The sequence below is a fragment of the Dermacentor andersoni genome, chromosome 2 (assembly GCF_023375885.2).
Source record: "Dermacentor andersoni chromosome 2, qqDerAnde1_hic_scaffold, whole genome shotgun sequence".
Classification (NCBI taxonomy): Eukaryota; Metazoa; Arthropoda; class Arachnida; order Ixodida; family Ixodidae; genus Dermacentor; species Dermacentor andersoni.
Window position 1 is genome coordinate 135868148 of NC_092815.1, and position 7694 is coordinate 135875841.

Below are 7694 nucleotides of genomic sequence, written 5' to 3' on the forward strand. Positions count from 1 at the left end.
TCGCGAACATAAGTCCGCGTTTCAAAGCGCGCACATACAGTGCTGCGAGGTACAGTCATGGAAGTTGCTTATCATACACATTCATATCGAGATGGCCAGGGGTATTATATGTGCAATATTCAGACTATGGTTCGACGACTTTGCGATTGTAGCTAGATCAAGAATCGGTATGCGTGCTGCATGCTAGTGTTTACATACAGATATTAGGCAGTTTTAGCACCGCTGTGTGGTAAACACGGTAACTTTACGGTAACCGTACGTCGAATGTCGCTAGGCTAGCCTAGCAACGTTAGCAACAACGCGTCTCCGCATTGGCAGTAAGGCTATCCGGCTACGCTAAAACTGTGTTACCAGACGTTCATGGCTGCAAATGTTCGCATTTCTCAATTGCATCAATGTGGGCACCGGAATTGGAATACGGATTGCCCGCATCGTTGTCAAGCTCCGATGATAATCACTGTCGCGGAAATGGTCCGAGCACAGCACATTTGATTTCGTCGGCACGAAATTGTCTCTCCTCACCGCACGGACCCACTGCGCTGCAAGCTTTTTGTTCTTCGGGAACATGTGAAACACCACATCGTCTCGCCCGCCTGTGTTCGCACAGCCGAATGCTGCACAGAACGAGGGCATGTTGGGCGCCCTTGGCTGTAGGCACTCACGCAGCACAGAAAGAAGCACAGTTCATGAAAATCGCAAAAGAAAGCAAGCGTCAGCGGCGGCAGGTTACTCGTAGCGTCGTTTAGTAAAGCGCAGGACGGAAAGAAAACACGCCAGCACATGCCAGCACGCTGGTCCGCCGGCACGCTCCCCAGGAATGACGTCACTCTCGCTGGTTCTCTCCTCCGGCTGCCTCCTCAACCGGCACTCCGGGAAGCGACGGGGGCGTTTCCGCGGGGGGGATTTAGAAAGCGATTTCCGCCCCTTATATTAACAAAACGAAGAAAAAATTTCAGAACCGTAAATTAATAGGTCTGTTCTTCCCAACCCCAGCAATTCATGGAAATTGAAAACCGTTTCAGCTTCCCTTTAATGTGCACCACTTTTCCCGTTCCGTTGGAGAGAGGGCGCACGAGGCACCTACTACCGAGAAATAGCGGGGAGGGGGGAGGCGCGCAATGATTCCTTTATTCGAGTAAATAGGGCGCCTCAATGAGAGGAGAGCGCACTCATCGAGACAACCTAGTGAAAAATAGGGTGCCTCAATGGGCACCTCCTCCCCCGCTACGGAGTGGCAGGCGAGGAGGATATCGAAGCATCCTACTGGATGAATGGATGGATGGATGTCATGAGCGTCCCCTTTGGAACGGGGCCGTGGGTTAAGCCACCAAGTTCTTGTTATTTTATTGCCCAATGTCCTACCTATGTTAAAAAAGGAAAAAAAGAAAAGGAAAAAAAAAGGCCCACGATGAATTCTCATAACCAAAGTTTCTGAATCCATATTGTGAATTTTGTTTTTGTACGCCTCCGTTGTTTGTCGTTTCCCTACTTTCCTTCCACCAATCTTCGAATCGCCTCTTGCTAATCTCTATTGCGGACATGTTTACTTTCCCCCTGCTCTCGCTGAACCCAAAGGCTTCAAGGAGGCCAGTGATTCCTGAATCGACCGCTGGGTAGATATCTTCACATTCTAATACAACATGCTCCATCGTTTTTCTAGCTTTACCGCAGCAAGCACATGCTTCTTTTGCCTTCTTATATCTCGTTTTATAAGTGCGTGTTCTAAGGCAGAAACGCGACACAGCGCCACCCACCGACCACAGATAAAGATCTCGCGAGAGCGCACATACGTGACGCGCATCTTAAAAAGCTTTCGGCGAGGGACGCGCACCGCAACTCTCCCGTCTCCAACCCTCCAAAGCAAGCGTCTGCTTTTCCGAGTGACGTCAGTCCTGGCGAAGGCCCTGGCGCGGGCCAATCAGGTAGCGTTCCCTCTTCCTCCAACTTTTCGCATTGACGCGCTGCCGGCGTATGGCCGGTTTCCAGCCATGCAAAATGGACTTGGGGGTGCGCGAATAGTACTTTTTGAGGCCGAATCGAGAATACTAATCGAATAGTGCCAGAAGCGAACCGAATCGAATACTTTTCGGATAGTTTTCGAACACTGAGCAACCATTTCCGCAATTGGTGTAAAACGATGTTCACATCTCAGTATTCACACGGTTAATTAGCAAGTTTCTGTTATTACATTGCTCGTTAAGAAGCGGCGTTTATTGAACAGTACAGATGGAGCATTAGGAACAATTAAACAATTTGTTCGCACACACAGGTGTCTTTGGCGACCTACTACCTAAGTTCTCAAGTTTATGCCTGTTTTCATCCTTGCAGGGGTGAAAATGATCGTACTTTTATTCAATTTTATTGCGATAACAATTATATGGACACTCCAGGCGCATTTTTGCCATCGCCGTCGGCGTGAGGTTCCGTATAAAGTCCAGGGGCGATGAAAGCGTCGCCGTATGCTGTATGTGCGAGTGAAAGCGTGCGAGGGTGAACCGGCGATCGCGACTCAATCTCGCGCACGCAACAAAGAAAAGCGGGGAGGAAGCACGCCGTCTTCCGTCGCGCGCAAGGCTTCGGGGGCAGGGTAGGGAGGAGGCGGGTTCTACTCCGGGCGGCCTGGGCGGCCGCGCGGGCCCGATTGGGCCGTTGTATCTTGAAAAGCATCTGCGACGGGTACAGAGTCTGCGCTACGCTATGTTTTAGCGCCTTAGTTTGCATTGATGCGAGCGGCAGCACGAATGTCAATTCGCTCGCTGCTGATGCCGCGTTTTCTCACTGCAGCGTTTTGGCAGCGAGATTCCGCGGGCATCGAGTGAGATGTGTTCATGTTTGCTTGTGCGCGTGTGACACTAAGCTTGTTAATTTAGTTAGTATGTCTATATTTACAAGTTTATACGGCCGATAAATCTACTATCCTTACTTCGTATAGCTCTCCACTAATTTGCTATCGCGGTCGATGCTACGCCTTTCGGGCGAAACTGCGACTTCTTTTTTTTTTTTTTAGTGCGCTTAGTTGACTTTCTAAAATATTCGATTCACTATTCAAAAAGTTTCGAATATTAACACCCACCTAAAAATGGTAGCCATGGAAAGGTGATAACTCTTTACACAGAAAAGGACTGGCTCGTAAATAGGAGGAGACCACAAACGACCGTCAATGGGCGTGCAAAGTCCCAGAAGGGCTGCAGCGTTGCACGGGCTCGACCGTTTGCTGTTGGTTATTTTAAGAAAGATATATAAATCGTAATGTGCTGATTGAGTTTTTCTACCGGGCAGTGGTCTAATCAGATTTTTTTTTTTTTTTTTTTTTTTGGGGGGGGGTGTCGAGGCACGCACTTGACCGGGGTAGGTCGAATCCCGTGACACAGGCTGGGCAGGTTGCATACTAACACAGATATTTCGAATGGAGGGGAGGGGGCATGTGACTCCCTTCACCTCGCCTGGCTGCGCGTCTGCGCAGGGTGCTTTTCGTCGGTCGAGCGCCTCCTTGGCACGTCGAGCAGTTGACCTGTGTTGTAGGGACAACATCATAGCTCGGCGAGTCTTCGGCGTCGTCGACTTCCATGCTGGAGTTGTTCGGTTCCTTGCTCCCCACGGTGTTACGGCGCGGGCTCTCCTTGTAAAGGCGCCACTTGGCCAGCATGTCCTCTGTCAGGCGTAGCCAGTGCGCGCCTTACGAACTAGCACTTGAGCGCCGCGTGGTAGGTTTGGCAGTAGCGAGCCATCTGTCGGAGTTCGAACTGCCAGATCATCTTCATTTTCTGCTTGGCCACGCTTTAACGCGTTACCGGGTCTGGATCGTTCGGCACGGGTAGGTAGGGAGAACAAACGGAACGTTCTGTTTCCTCGTTCTTGCTAGCTCACCAGCGCGCGTGCGCGGCCTCGTCTCAACATCGCAGCTGCTGTACCCCGGCCGACACCGTAGCTCCGCCTTCAGGCCCCTTCTCATGTTCCTGGAGGACACGGTGCTGTCATGTAACTTGTGAATGCCCCGCCAGGCTACTGCTGACAGCCATGGGCTCTGGGACCGCTTCGACCTTCTCTATTCTTTATATCCCCCCTCCCCTTCCCCAAGGTGCCGAACCGTGCTCCCTAAAGGGTTGCGGAAAATAGCACCCGCGTGTCCCGGTACCCAGTCCACCCGCACTTCCAAATTATGGGAGCCTATAGCCCCAGATCTTTATGTCCCCGAGCATGCTTCTAACCCTCGGAGTGCCCGCGAGTCGCTTCAGGGCATCCCTGCTGACGGCGAAATTGATCACTTGGCCTCCAGGGCTCCCGTAGGCGCGAATCTTGTCGATGGCGACAAGGACAGCTCTACCGCACAGTTCGAGTTATAATGGTGCGTGATTTTCCTGTTGAAGTGCTGCGTCACTACAGCTAGCTTAGCTTGTCTTGTGGTATAGGATTCCGTGCCGCATCAGTGAATACCACATTTTCAGTGCGACCCGTAGGTGAGGCCTTAGCTCGGGGCTCATCCACGTGTTCTTTCTTGCGACACTTGCGCGTCAGGTACTTCGGCATTCTGAACTGGACATCCCTCCATGGCTCAAGGAGTCACGGAATGGGCTGCTCAGTGGGAGGTCTGCGTCTAGGGGAGTGCAGTCGCCGAGGTGGATTGGTACGGGGAAGCAAAGTGAGAAGCCTCCGGCTGTCCTTCATGTTTAGCTGTCTCAGCATGTCATGACCTTCGTTGCGGGACTCAATGGTTGAGTGATGGTAGGCCTGCATATCTATAGAGCTCTATGTGCCGTGACAGACCCGTAATGGCCCGTAGGCGCTCGAAGTGGAGGACTTCCAGTTGCTTCAAGCGTGTACCACTGAGTTGGAAACACGCAGCTCCGTAAGGCCCTAGAGGTTAACGTGGCCAGGCGGAGAGTACAAGTGGTGCGGGTTCTGGCACCACCGAAGTGGCTACCGATGCACCGCACCTAGTGAATTAAGCTGTTTGCGCCATGCGGGCCTAAGTTGCCACAGCCATTCCTTCGTTCCACCGTTCTCGCTCAGCGAGACACCCAAGATCCGCACCCATCGCTCAGTTGGACGCTCGTTAGGTCAGCCGGCCAGGCTGAGGGAGATTTTGGCCAGTTCACTTTCGTGGCTGCCCACGAGGAGAAACGTTTTCTCCGAGAACGGCTTCATGCCGGTGCGCAGTAGCCCTTAAACAACCGATCTCAATAATAACAACGAAAGAGCGCTTATACTTTGTCCTCAGCGTGAGATGAGACTAAGCGACGGTCGATTTTACAATTTATTTCTTGCTGTCACGACGTAGAGCAAGTACCACGGGCGAATTATGATCGAAGTGGGCAGTCCTGTCGGCAGCCCCGGTTTGCCATGTTCTTGCGCAAACACAGTATGTTCCGGTATACTTATATACCGGGGCCCGCTATGGACCCCGCGCATGCGCAGTCGTCGCAGCCGGCATGCAGTGACACTCGCGGTATACGGTATCGTTCTGCAACAATTGCCTGTTTATGGATTCGAGCGCCAAATGTACGGTGTCGCGGACTTCATCGTTAGTAAGGCTGATGTTTTTAGAATCCCCCCATAGGAAAAATTTTTTCGCTTTGGAACTGAATAGAAGTTTTTCGCTTTGATGCTGAGACTGTTAACGCGACCATTGCAACGGGGCTACGGAGAAGCCCTAAGATCCCAGATGCACTGTGACGTGCGGAGGAAGGCACGCGTCCTTGTAGGCTTCGCTCTCCTCGTTTGTGGAGCAAATAGCAACACTTGCTTGGGGCTCGCGCTCTCACATGACGTTGGTCGGCCGAGGAGTTGCGTCGGCGCGGTGCAAACCATGGAGACGCGCTTTTACTAGCGGCTGTGTGTGAGAAAGGGCAGGTATAGATAGAAAAGATCGAGAAAGAGTTGCCACGCTTGGAGGCTTTCCGGAGCCAGGCTATCGGACCAGAACTGTACGGGATTTGTTTTTTATTTGCGCGAACCGGGACGTTATGATTTTTAATGCGATTAGCATCTATAGGTAACTTCACGCAATTTCTGGTGTTTGTCTATCTATATTGTGCTCCATTTCTAACCGTTTTCCCCAACCCACGTATACGCCAGCTTAGGTCACTGGGTATGCGCCGCTTTTCAAGAAAAGAAGAAAAAAAAGACATCGTTTAAAGTGTCTGCAGTGCTGGGCGGAATCGAATTCGTCTCATATATATATATATGCTATGGGGATGTTGCGTGTATAGAAAGACTATATTTGCAATATATATACAGGATGAGTCAGAATAGTTAAGATGGCTGACCACCAACAACACGCAGCAGCCAGCGTCTCCGATCTTCTTCCTCTCTCTCTTTTCATCCTTCCGTAACAGGACACCCGGCTGGCGAATCGCCGTCTCGACGCATGGTAGGCGAAGAATTGCGAGCGAAGTATGGCTTCAGCCGCGAAACGTGCGCGACGTCAACAGGCGTCTGACTTGAGGATGCATCAAGGTGTAGCGGCGAAATCTCGTAATTTAACTTGGCGTAGGTCTTCATAAGGCCCTGTGTAGCGAGAGAGAAGCTTCTGGGAGAGGCCAACCCGACGACATGGTGACCAGAGGAGCACCCAAGCACCTGACGCGAACATCGCGATGGGAGCGGTCGTAACGCTCTCTCTCTCTCTCTCTCTCTCTCTATATATATATATATATATATATATATATATATATATATATATATATATATATATACACGCGCGCTGACTTCGCGGCGCTGCTAGGTGGCGCAGCATGTCCAAAGGCAATAGGGAGCCTTGAGCGCGGGAGAGGTGCCTGGCGGCATGACGCGTTTTGGCGGTAGCAATACGGTGTCTCTACATTGCTAGGACATTGCTTCAGTGCTAATCGCAATAACATGTCGACATTCATCGTGAGATGGGGCCTGCCGAATTTTTCTTCTTTTTTTTCAGTGGCGGAAAGACACCGAAAAGGAAAAAAAAAAGAGATCCGAGGGTCGACACCTAAGCACTTTTTATGAGTTGTGAATGCGAAAGCATTGTCCAGTTGAACGCTGCTGAACGGTCTTTCGACTTATGAACACCTCGCGGGCAAGCGAGCGCGTTTTGATTTGGCCTTACCGAGGCGCAGTTAGAACGCAAGCGAGAGCTTGCACAGACAAGGAACGCGCGGATAACGCAGGCGTCCGAGCGTGAGAGCAAAGATACATGCTTCGCGGCGATTCCCCCTCACCTCACGCAACACTGGCGCGCAGCAGGAGTTCCCTTTCGCTCGCTCTGCTCCGTCGAGGCGCGCTCGGAACGTAGTGTCGCAGCCAATGGAAATTAAGGTGCCGTTTCGTTGCTGCAGGCGTCAGACGCCGGCTTTTTCGCCCAAAGGGCCATTTAACGCTTTCTCATCAAAAGCTTTTACAGCGAAGCTGTTTATGGCTAGGGCTCCGTGCATTTTTTGTTCTACGTAAGCAAAAACCGTGGGCCGATACTGCAGTGCAATACCGGGCCAACACCCGGGGCGGAGGTGGAGCAGGCTTGAAGCCCTCCGCCAAGTGGCAAAAAGAAGTTTAATATCTTGGGTCCGCATAGAACCGGTATCAGATATTAAGCTGATAAGAACAGATACTGCACTTTGACCCAAGTCGGCCATGTCTAAGTTCGCACCGCCCTCTTTTCCGGCATTCCAAGCGCTTGCGTATCTACTTTAATTCCTTCCATTCTCCCGTGGTGACGGTCCCAT

General features: G+C 51.4%; 1 non-coding gene across 1 annotated transcript; it reads right to left on the reverse strand.

Moving 5' to 3' along the window:
• Positions 1–7420: 7420 nt before the first annotated feature.
• On the reverse strand, positions 7421–7604 carry LOC126541052 (U2 spliceosomal RNA). Its single transcript, XR_007601624.1, has one exon. It is a non-coding gene; the product is annotated as a U2 spliceosomal RNA (small nuclear RNA).
• Positions 7605–7694: the final 90 nt, after the last annotated feature.